Genomic DNA, 11,946 nt, shown 5'->3' on the forward strand with positions numbered 1-11,946 from the left:
GAATTGAATAATTGGATAAGAACTTGTGGCTAGTCTATGCCCATAAAAAAAATGACAATACTGCCTAAATTAATTAACATATTCAGCTCCATGCCAAGGAAACAAAAGATTTTTATGCCATTAGGAAAAATTGTTAAAATTCATCTAAAAGAACAAAAGTTCAAGAATATCAAGAAAACTAATGAAAAATAGTAGGCGAAGTGACTAGGATGCAAAAGAGTAATCATCAGCACTATTTTATGTTGGTTAAAACATAGAGACATCAATCAGTGGGATATATAAAATCAAGCCTCAGATACTGTGTAACCCTCTCTGCCTCAGTTTCCTAATCAGTAAAATGAAGATACTAACAATTCATAATTGCTAGGGTTGTTGTGAGGGTAAAATGATATATTATTTGTGAATCATTTTGTAAATCTTTAAGTGCCATGTAAATGTTAGCTGTATTAAGCACATGAGACTCAGAAGACACCAAACAGAAGGATAATGATCAATAAATCCAAAAATGAAAACTACTGGGCTAAAAAGTCATTATTCAACAAAATCTACGGGAAAACTAGATGTTTGCCATAAATTAAATTTAGACTAATATCTCACACTAAATGCTATAATAAATTCAATATGGAAACAGGAAATAGATACAAGATAGATAAAAAGTTCATAGAATTTTAGACCCTATATGGTCTGAGTATCCTTATGCCAAATTTCACTTTCACAGATGAATCTTAGATTTCAGTACAAGGCTATATTTCCTAATTTGGGGCTTTCAGGGTACTGCTAAAGAATCAGGATAATTCTCTAATGCCATTGGCTGAAGCCCCCAAAATATGTTATACTTCTCAAGATTATCAGTTGAGAATTAATTATTCAGCTAAATCTAAGTAGCTTTTAGAAAATAGGACTTGCTAATTGATCCAAAACATTGTTTCAAAAGTTTGTAATACACCCTTCTGCAAGTACATCACAGTACAATGTAAAGTAGGTTAAAGTTAAGGGATCACATGTGGTGAGAATTTAACTCATAAATCCTGATTACTAGAAGTCTTTTTCTCTTATTCATGAGCACTCAAGAAGTGTGCCTTAAGAATGGCAAATCTATACCCAATCTGTCCTTAGCTTCTAATCCAAGCACTGCCATCAAACACTACTGTCCCAGAGGCATGATACTAGGATGCTGCGGCAAGATGGAAAGTTCAAATTGGTCCACTCTTCAAAGAATGCAAAGTCCTCCACAAGTCAAAGAAATTAGAAGAGGGAAGGAAAACAAAGGACAAAGCTCCCCTTCTACCTCAGTCAGTTCTTTCTCAAGGGCTTACTGGAAAGACACACTTGCTGCAGTCTCTCTACCCCCTAGACTTACCCAATTCCAGCTAAAGTAGTGCTTTCATATAGCACTTAGCATGATGAAAAGCTTCAGCCAATTGGAAAAGATTTCCAGTCTGGTGTCATTTCATTTCAACTTCCCTACTGCCTACAAACAAACCCCATTTCTCCTCATACTTAAAGAAACCCTCACTTGATCTATCCATCATTGCTATCTATGTCCTCTTTCCCTCCTCCATTTTATGGCTAAACTCTGAGAAACCAGGCTGTACCTGGTGTATTCACTTTCTCTCTTCTCATTCTCTGCAGTCTGTCTTCTGACTTCATCATTCAACTGAAACTATTCTCTTCAAAATTACCAACATTCTCTTTATTGCCAAATTGAATGACCTTTTTCTTGAAATCTCTACAGTTTTTATACTGTTGGTCACCTTGTTCTCCTTTATACTCTCTTCTCCCTAAGATTTCATAAGATTGATATCCCCAGGCTCTCATCCTATCTGATCACAACTTCTCACTCTTTTTACCTAGATTTTCATCCAGTTCATGACCATCAACATGGGTATTCCAAAAGGTCTTTCCTGGACCTTCTTCTCTCTGTCTATCTCCTTCTCTCTCTGTCTCTGTCTCTCCATATACACACACACACACACACACACACACACACACATATATATATATATATAGTATGTGTGTGTGTGTGCTATTTTGCCTGATAATCTCATCAGCTACCAGAGAGTTTGTGGAGGAGGGGAAAAGGTAAAATAATGATTTCAGTTTGGGATATCTTGAGTTCTCATCTATAAGACATCTGGTTTGAGATGTCCCTGTCATAAATGTGTGCTATGTTCCCAGGCTAGGTCATACAAATCTATTTAATCTACAATACAGATGGCATTGATAGCTACAGACAATCCTGTTCAGCAAAAAGGATCTGTACCCTAGAGAGTGCTACCATTACCCTGGTAAGTTATATGTATGCTCCACTAAGCCAAAGTGCAAAGAAAATGTTCTGTGGTACTCAAGAGAGTCATTATCCCTACATCCCTTAGCTCAACCTCTCTAACTACCATTGCTTACTTATCATCAAGGATTGTGTGAATTCATGGATATACCTAATCAGAAATCAGTTATCAAAACCCCACCTACTGACAAGCTCCTTCCTTCCTCAATTGCTGTACAAACATTAGTCATTTGACATTGACATACTAGAGTTGCTCTATAATTACTTATGGATTATATACTGAGTAAAATATCAATAAAACAAAGCATAATAAGACATCAACCAATTTGTCAGTCAACTAGCATTTATTAAACACTTACCAAACATCTGTGAGCCCACCACTATCTTAGATTCCAGAAGTCTCCAGCCCAGGCATCAGTCTGACCCAAGAGTTAATATATATATAAAATCTTCCTTTATTAGAAACTCTAAATTCAGTAAAGGAGTTGGTACAATTTGTGTAGGAAGTTTGATTCCCACAGCTGGTAAGGTCAGGCATTATATGAAATATAGAATCTTGGTACTTGTGAACTCTGTTTAGTTCTTGGTATGGAATGCATTGATTTAGCATGAACTGTAATTCATATAGGTTCGTGAATTCTCCAGTCTTAGGTGCCTTGTTGTTGGCATGAATCTCTGAATGCTTCTGGCCTAAGCTAGCCCTTCATGGGGAGAGGTGAGTGGATTCATCAGTCAGCTTTCCCTAACCGTACCCTAGCACTGACCAAGGCAGATCTTTTTTCCCTACAGCTATATGCATCACTTCCTCTTCTTTGTCCTAGTTCAGAATTCTCTGCTGCTTTTCCATTCAAAACAGGAGGAGAAGTGACCCCAAAAGGAATATTTTCTCAGTGTAATGAAGATTGGGACATATCCAGAAGATCTACGATGGCATCACCTGCTTGGTAGATGCAAGGAGACTGCTTTTAGGAAACTACAGGAATAGATCATGCATAGTCTACCTTGTATTTGGGAGCAGGCTTTTTTCCAGTAGTTACATAGACAGAATTGTGGATGTCTTTAAAATAACATGACTACCAACAATGAGTGGAGAAGGAAGTCTCTAAATTGTCTAGGAGCCTTGGAGATTCAAAGGTCTAGGAATCCAGCTTATAAGCACAAACCATAGAAATCTGGGAATCCAGTAATCCAGACCAGGTGTTACAACCCAAGAGAAGCCAGAAGCAGTGCCAGTTTTGAATATAACCTTGGTAGGACCAATACTATGTAGGAACTGAGCTAAACTGGGAGCCTAATCACTCCTCTTCTGGTCTATAAAGGGATTATACACCTGAGTTACTGGGGAAAATATGTGTATATTTGTTTTAGCTATATTTTTGGTATGAATATCCCTTTATTTAACAGCTCATAGTTGTTAAATGTTTAAATGAAACTGGGGTGTTATTACCAAGTCCTGAAAATGGGGGGGGGGGGGAACAGAGTCAATAAGCATTTAATCCAATGACAGAAAAGAGAGACCCTGACAACCTCTTCTTGGTACCTGAGAATCCTTAGGTAGGAAAAATGTTACAGGCCTGATATTAAGGCAGTGAAGCCAGATCCAACCATTATGTCAGTAAACTACACTAATTCAGAAAAAGCTTAAAGGTTAATTAAGCCATTATTTTCTAACAATCGTGTGTATGTATGTTTATTCATTTTCATTAAGATGATACTGGGGAGCAGTAATATCAACTCAAACATATCTATTAAGGTATTAACAGACTCAGAAAAACCTGGGAAGACTTATATTAGCTAATGCAAAGTGAGGTGGGAAGAACCAGAACACTGTACATAGTAACAGCAATATTGTAATGATGATTAACTGTGAAAGACTTGGCTGCTGTAATCAACATAATGATCCAAGACAATTCTAAAGGACACAAGATGAAAAATGTCATCCACCTCTAGAGGGACAATTGATGAACTCTAAGTAGAATGTGAAACATTGTTTTTCATTTTTTAAAAATCTTTCTTGCCTTTTTTTGGTAATGTGACTAATATAGAAATACGTTTTGCATGATTTGACAGAAATTATGGGTATCCTATTGCTTGCATTCTTAATAGGGAAGGGTGGGGTAGAGGGAGAAAGAAAATTTACAATTCAAAATTTTTTTCTTAAATGACTGCTAAGACATGATAGGCTGGCATGGTATAGCCCCAGTCTTGAGACCTGGGTTCTAAACCTGCCTCCTACACTTACTGGTTGTATTATCATAAACAAACAACTCGACAGCTTCCATTTCCCTTTTATGAAAGAGTAGCCTAGCAGATGGTCAAGCTAGAATTTTAATCCAAGTCTTCTGATTCTGAGACTTTGATGCCTCCACTCCTCTGAAATAGTCACTCGTTCCTTAACCCTCAAATTTTCCTTTATTGCTGATAAAGACAGTCAAGCTGAGTTTACCAAGATCGACCTAATTCATGACAGTAAAGATCTTTAACACTTAAGGATAAAAGGTACTTTGGAGGTGTCACTCACTGATTATAATCACATGGTATCAACACTAACAAATGAACAAAAACAGCTTTAAAAATCCAGCACTTTTCTGGAAGTGAGGGGGGAAATGGTATTTCTCTGTAGGTTCTAATTGTAAACCTGACTTGATCAGGTACAGTACTACTGTGCTGACTTTGGGAATCAAAGGGCCATGACTTCCCATCTTAGCACTGTCATTAATATTGGTGCTTTAATCTCTAGCCAGACAGAAGCTGATTTCAGAGCAGCTACCAGCTTCAAGCTGAATTATTGACTAAAAGAAGAGGTCGCCCTCCAGGAGACAAGCAGACAAACTGTTTGTCTATATTCCTCTTCCTTGAACTTTGGAAGTGCTAGAGGAGCAGAACCAAAACCAAATTTGCCACAGTCGTTAATCTATTAGGAACCATTCTGTGTTGATAAATATCCAAAAGCAAGTTTTATGCTGGAAATAGAATGGTTCAGACACTGATAATAAAGAGGAATATAAACACAAGGGTGAACTATTCTGAACAAAGATATTCAGGATTTGAAAGGGTAATAAAGGGTAATCAATCCAATTTCCTCACTTTACAGTCAAGAAAACGGAGTCTGAGAAAGGCAAAGTCACTTGTTCAAGGTCACACAGTAATACTAGGAGAGATGGGATTAAAAGTCAGGTAATCTGACTTCTTCTTCTGCTGCTGCTGCTGCTGCTTCCACTTCTGCTTCTTCTTCTGTTTCTGCTTCTGCTTCTTCTGTTTCTTCTGCTTCTGATTTTTGGAGGGGGGGGGAAGGCAGGGCAATTGTGGTTAAGTGACTTGCTGAAGGTCCCACAGCTAGTAAATATTAAGTGTCTGAGGCCAAATTTGAACTCAGGTCCTCCTGACTCCAGGGCCGTGCTCTATTCACTGTGCCACCTAGCCACCCTCAACAGATCTTTTTCTAGTTTAATATCAGTTTTGTTTTATTTTTAATTTTACTTTTCCTTTTTGGAGAAGATGATATTTCTTGAGAGTCAATTTCAATTTGAGTTTGTATGTGTGAGAGGCATATACATGTAACTATGTGGGTACATGGAAATGTTGGTAGTGTGACAGAACCATCAAAAGAAATATTAAGGAGCCATCATCCATGATTATACTTTGAACTCTTCCCTATAATTATTTGTAAGATGTCCAGGGCCTATATGATATATCGTGATGTGCCACCTTTTATGAGTTAAGCAAGAAGTAGTCTAGTGTGATGTCACTGAATATATGTGGTACACTTGTGAATTAAGTGGCTATCTCTAGTAGCTAAGAGTGGCTGAATTCACGGCAAGAAATAAGGCATCTTGAATCCAGACAGGTGCATTTCCAGTCACATTTTTTTGTCTTTTGAACATAGCTATAATTATTTGTAATAATCTACAATTCCAATAAGAATAGAGGGTACAGAGGTGGCTAGGTGGCACAGTGAATAGAGAACCAGCCCTGGAGTCAGGAGGAACCTGAGTTCAAATCAGATCTCAGAAACTTAACATAAAACTAACTGTGTGACCTTGGGCAAGTCACTTAACCAAAATTGCCCTACGTTCCCCCTCCCCAAAAAAAGGCAAAAAAAAAAAAAGAATAGAGGGCACAGGAGGTGACGTCATAAGAGAACATGGTAGGGGGAACCTTAAAGGTGCATTTTCCTTTGCAGTAGAATTTCCAATGAAGTTAATTTCCTACCTGCTATTTCACTGTAGTTAACACCATTACCTACCACCAACAGCCTATGTCAATGAATTTTTTGTGGTGTTCAGTTGGTCCTAGATCCCTTAATGATACTGAAGCATAATATAAACTCTTCCAAGTCCTCCCAAACTAAAAAGGATTAGAATAGAGCCAAAAGCTGTATCTAACATTTTCTGTGATGCTGAGGCTTTTGGTCAAAATTAACCCTGTCAAATGTGAGAAATAACTCATTAGGACTCCTACTCTATTTCAATCAATATTAATCAGTTTGATATGATCCCATAGGGATAGTGATTCTAAGTTCTGTATATTAGACCCCAGAACTATCAACTGCAGGATGTAAGTTCATTTGCTTAACCATAGGAAGCTAACCAAAGGCCTTCCACCCTTGTTTTTCTCGTTGTGTTGACCAAGCTCAGCATGGCCAAGGTCAGTCAGTGACATGCAAAGTCCCCCAACATTTTTGTACCCCTAAACCACTCGTTCTTGTCCAACATGAATGGAGGTGTCCCATGCTTCACTAAACTGGAGACTTGCCTGCTGACATACCATTTTTTAGCTGATACATCATTTTTGGCTCATGAAGCAAGACCTGTTAACCAATGGCATTTTCTACTTTGTGTAAGCCCTCTCTGGAGTGTTCAAGGTAATAATGGTAATAAATGATGGAAGGATGAGGGCAGGCTTGAGGGGGAGGGAAGTTGGAAGCACCCACTTTTGAAAAGGGACAGGATCAAAGTAGAGAATAGAACAAGTGGGAGGTGGGATAGGAGGGAGGGAAATAGAGTCAGTCTTTTACAATATATCTACTATGTTATTGATTTGCATTAGCCACACATGTACAATCTATACTGAACTGCTTATCTTTCCAATAAGGGTGGGTGACAAGGGAGGAAGGGAATGCCTTTGGAATTCAAAGTTTTAAAATCAAATATTCAAATATATACTATCATTAATACTATTTTACATGTAATTGGGAAATAAGATATACAGGCACTGGGGCATAGAGATCCACTGGAAAAGTCGAAAGGTGTATGGGAGAAAATACGGGAGAGAGCAGATTGGAGGAGGGGATATCCTGTGGGACTGCTGCTTTGGGGCAGTGGGTAGGGGAAAAATGGGGAGAAAATTTGTAACTCAAAATCTGGAGGAAATGAATGCTGCAAATCAGAAGTTAATAAAGCATTTGAAAAAAAAAGAATAGCAAGTCACATTCTGAGCCCCAGTTTTCTCACCTGTAAAATAGGGATGAAAAGACTGCCTTTCCCAATATTCCCAATAGTCCCAATAGAAAAATGCTTTGTAAATTTTGAAGCACTGTAATAATGTGAACTACTAGTTTTAAATGTTTATTAATAATTCATAATTCTCTCTCTCTTTCTCTCTCTCTCTCTGGAAAGACAATAGGGAAGTGCTGTTTTGGGGGGTCAGATTGGTCATTGTAATTTCTTAGCATTCAGTTTTGATTTTTATTGTTATTCTTTTCATTTACATTGTTGTAGTCATTTCCTATATGTAGGCATATATCTTTTTCTGAGTTCTGCCCACTTTGTCTTGTATCTGTTTGTCTTCCTATTCCATTCTGTATACTTCACATTTATAATTTCTTATGACACAGTAACATTTGATTGTATTAGTGTACCATAATTTATTTGGCCATTCCCCAATTGTATCAACAATGCAATATTCACAATACCTACGGCAACTGTAAATATGCTGATGTGGTTATGAATCACAAAATATACCAGGCTCTCTACATGGGGGATAAAGCTAGAACGTTTATTAAAATACCAGAAAACTGAGTCCCAAAACCAGAAAGCCAAAGCCATCACAGTACGAAATTGGCACATGTAGTTAATGTAGTAAGCTCCCACATTCTCAAGCCTTTAAAACAGAACAGGCTACCTCAGGCAAAGGTCCTCCTCTCCCCACTCACAGCAACTGCTCAGCATCCAGGAAGCATTCTCCCAATACCTCTGGCCCCCAGCAGTTCCGGTCCCTGGCAGTCCTCAGCAGGAGTCCTTAGCAGAAATTCTGGCTGGCTCAAAAAAAGGGGTTTCACTCCTCCGCATCCGCCCCCATCTCTGGACTACCACTACCTCTGCCACTGCCTCTGCTGGCCACTGCTTCTGCTGCTGCCACTGCCTGTCACAGCAGGAACTCCAGTTTGTCTTCTGCTTCCTCTTGCCCCACCCCTTCTTGCTATGTCAGCAAGTCCAACTGGGCATGGAAGAAGATCTTTAAATCCCATACCCCTTACACCAATCTGTATACTTCTATTTTGGTTACAATTCTTTGCTCACAAAACAGTGCTGCTATAAGTATTGTTTTGTGTTTTGGACTTTTCTTTCCATTCTTGACCTGCTTGTTATATATTCCTAAGAATGTGATGATAACTGGGTCAAAGTTTATGCACACCTTAGTCACTTTCTTAGCATGATTACATATTGCTTGCCAAAATAGTTGTAACTATTCACAGCTCCACCAACAGTAAACTAGTGTGTTTGTCTTCTCACAGTCTCTCCAACAATACTTTTTTGCATTTGCTGTTACTTTTTGTCAATTTGTTGTGCGTGCAGTAAAACGTCAGGGTTATTTTGATTTGCATTTCTCTTATTATTACTGATTTAGAACATTTGTTCACATGTTGATATTTTGCATTTCTTTTAGCTACTGTTTTTCATAACTTTTCACTGCTTAGCTATTGGAGAATGGTATTTGGTATCACATATTTGTGTTAGTTCCCTAAATATCTTGGTTGTCAGACCCTTATCAGAAATATTTGGTGCAAGCAACATTTTCTTTTTTCCCAATGAACCATTCTCAGCTATTCTAAAAGTACATTTTTGTTAATGATATTATTTGCCAAAGTTCAATGGCCTTTTATCCTTCCTCATTCTCCTTGACCTCTCTATAGTATTTGACCTTATTTATCACCCTCTTTTTCCTTCATACTCTCTTTTCTCTAGGCTTTTTCTCCTTCTCTGTCTCTTTTACTGTATCTTCTTCCAAATCAAACTTCTACCATACTACTATTCCACCTCAGGGTTCTGTCCTGGTCCCTATTCTCTTCTCCTGTATACTGTTTCTCTTGGTGATCTCATCAGTTCCAATTAACTTAATTACCCTCTCTATTTGTAATGCTTCTCAAATCTACCTATCCTGCCCAAAACACTCTGCTGACCTCTAATTTCATGTCTCCAACTGACATTCAGGCATCTTGAACTGGATGTCTAGTAGGTATCTTAAACTCAATATGTTTAAACCTTCCTAAATCCTACCCTTCCCTATTATTGTAAAAGGTAACACCACCATGCCAGTGCTTTATGTTTCAAACTTAGGTGTCATCCTGGATTTGTCACTTTCTCTCACCCCACAATCTCTTGCCAGCATCTGGACATTTCAACTTTGCAATATCTCTAAAATATGACCCCTTGTTTCCTCTTGCATTACCACCACTCTAGTGCAGATCCTCATCAGTTCACATCTTAATGACTGCAATATGAGTTTGCTGATGGGTCTGTCTGCCTGAAGTCTCTCCCCACTTCAATACTTGCTCCACGGAATCATTAAAGTGATTTTCCTAAAACATGTCACCCTGCTACTCAATAAGCTTCAGTGGCTTCCTATTGCCTCTAGGACTGAACAGAAAAGTTTCTGTCTTTCAAAGTCCTTAGTCAACTAACCTCCTCCTACCTTACTCCCCACCACACTCTTCACTCTGTTAACAATGGCCTCCTTACGGTTCCATGAATAAGACACTCCATCTCTTGGTTCTGAGTATTTTCTCTGGCCTTGCCCTATGGTAATATGCCCTCCCTCCTCATCTCCACCTACTGACTTCCCTGGTTTCCTTTAAGTGACAACTAAAATCCCATTTTTTATGAGAAGCCTTTACCAGAACCTTAGTTCCAGTGCCTTCCCTCTACTAATCATTTCCTATTTGTCCTGCATATAATTTGCTTTGTATATATTTGTTTGCACATTGTCTCACCCATTGGATTGTAAGCTCCTTGAAAGAAAGGATTGCTTTTTGCTGTTTTTGTGTCCCCAAAACTTAGAAGAATGCCTGACACATAGTAGGTGCTTAACAAATGTTTCTTGATTGATTTGATTGGTTGGTGCAATTTCACAAAATTGAAATTATTTAATTTTCTTGTGATTACAGTTACTTTAGAGGTTAAGCATTCTTCCTATGTACACACACATATATACATATTTATGTGTGCATGTATGTATATAGAGACATATATAGAAACATATATATAGTGTAATGACCAATATTTAGATTGCATATTCATTTTGAGCTTATATGGTATATGATATAAAATAATGATCTAGACTCTCGATCTAATTTCTGTCAAACCCCTTTACTATTTTCCCAGAAGTTTTTTTATAAATTAGTGAATTCTTGGGCAAGTACTTTATGTCACTGGGTTTCTCAAAAGTAGATTGTTGAGTTTAATTGCTTCTGATATATCCCCATCTGGTTTATTCCACCAATCTACTTTTCTTTCCTTTTATTTTTAACCAATATTAAATAATTTCTGCTTTACATCATAATGTGAAGTCTGTGAGCACTGTTCCCCTTAGATCATATTTTTGATCATTTCTGTAGAAATTCGGGATCTTCTATCGTTTCAAGTAATATTTATTATTATTTTGTCTAGTTCCATAAAATTATATTGTTAGTTTAACTGGTATTTTATTGAATTTGTAAATTAATTTTGGTAATATAATCACTTTATATTGGTTCTATATTTATTTAAAGAGTGTTTTTAAAGTGTATATATGAAGAACTTGAATGTGCCTTGATAGATTGGCATTCAGTTACTTTATGCATTTTGTACTTATTTTGAATGGCAAATTAAATGGTAAATACATTTAAGCAAATGAAAGAGCAAAATAGTTTGAATTGCTTGCATGCTAAAAGGGGGAGAAGACACAAGTGAAATTTCAAAGTCTAACTGTGTTTAAGGGGCATATAGAAAATAAAGAAAAACAAACATAGGCCCCATGGGCTGTTTTCTTCTGTTTACTTGGTTTTAAGAGAAGAAAGAAAGTGGAGGAGAGAAAGGAATGTACTACAGAAGAAATGAAATAGAAATGGGTATAACTATTTCTTAAAATTAAAAGTATTAAAAGAGTATAAAATGTAGGAGGGAGCAGTGGATCAAGAATCTCATGGACTTCATTATTGTCTAGTCAGGCAAAAGATGATTGAATGGAGATTTTGCTGTAAAACATATGTTAAGGGGAGGCTAGGTGGCACCAGCCCTGGAGTCAGGAGGACCTGAGTTCAAATTCGGCCTCAGACACTTAACACAAAAACTAACCGTGTGACCTTGCGCAAGTTACTTAACCCCAATTGCCCTCCTATATATATATATATAAATATATATATATATATATATATATATATATATATATATATATATATA

The 11,946-nt window shown here is 37.4% G+C and overlaps 1 long non-coding RNA gene across 2 annotated transcripts in view; it reads right to left on the reverse strand.

Annotated features, from left to right (window-relative positions):
- LOC138144435 (uncharacterized) overlaps positions 1-11,946 on the reverse strand; it is a 206,829-nt gene that overhangs the window by 180,576 nt on the left and 14,307 nt on the right. The window lies entirely within an intron of this gene.

Source organism: Petaurus breviceps, unplaced genomic scaffold (genome assembly GCF_028583685.1).
Source record: "Petaurus breviceps papuanus isolate PSGF00001 unplaced genomic scaffold, PetGlider_PUasm1.0 90700, whole genome shotgun sequence".
Taxonomy (NCBI): Eukaryota; Metazoa; Chordata; class Mammalia; order Diprotodontia; family Petauridae; genus Petaurus; species Petaurus breviceps.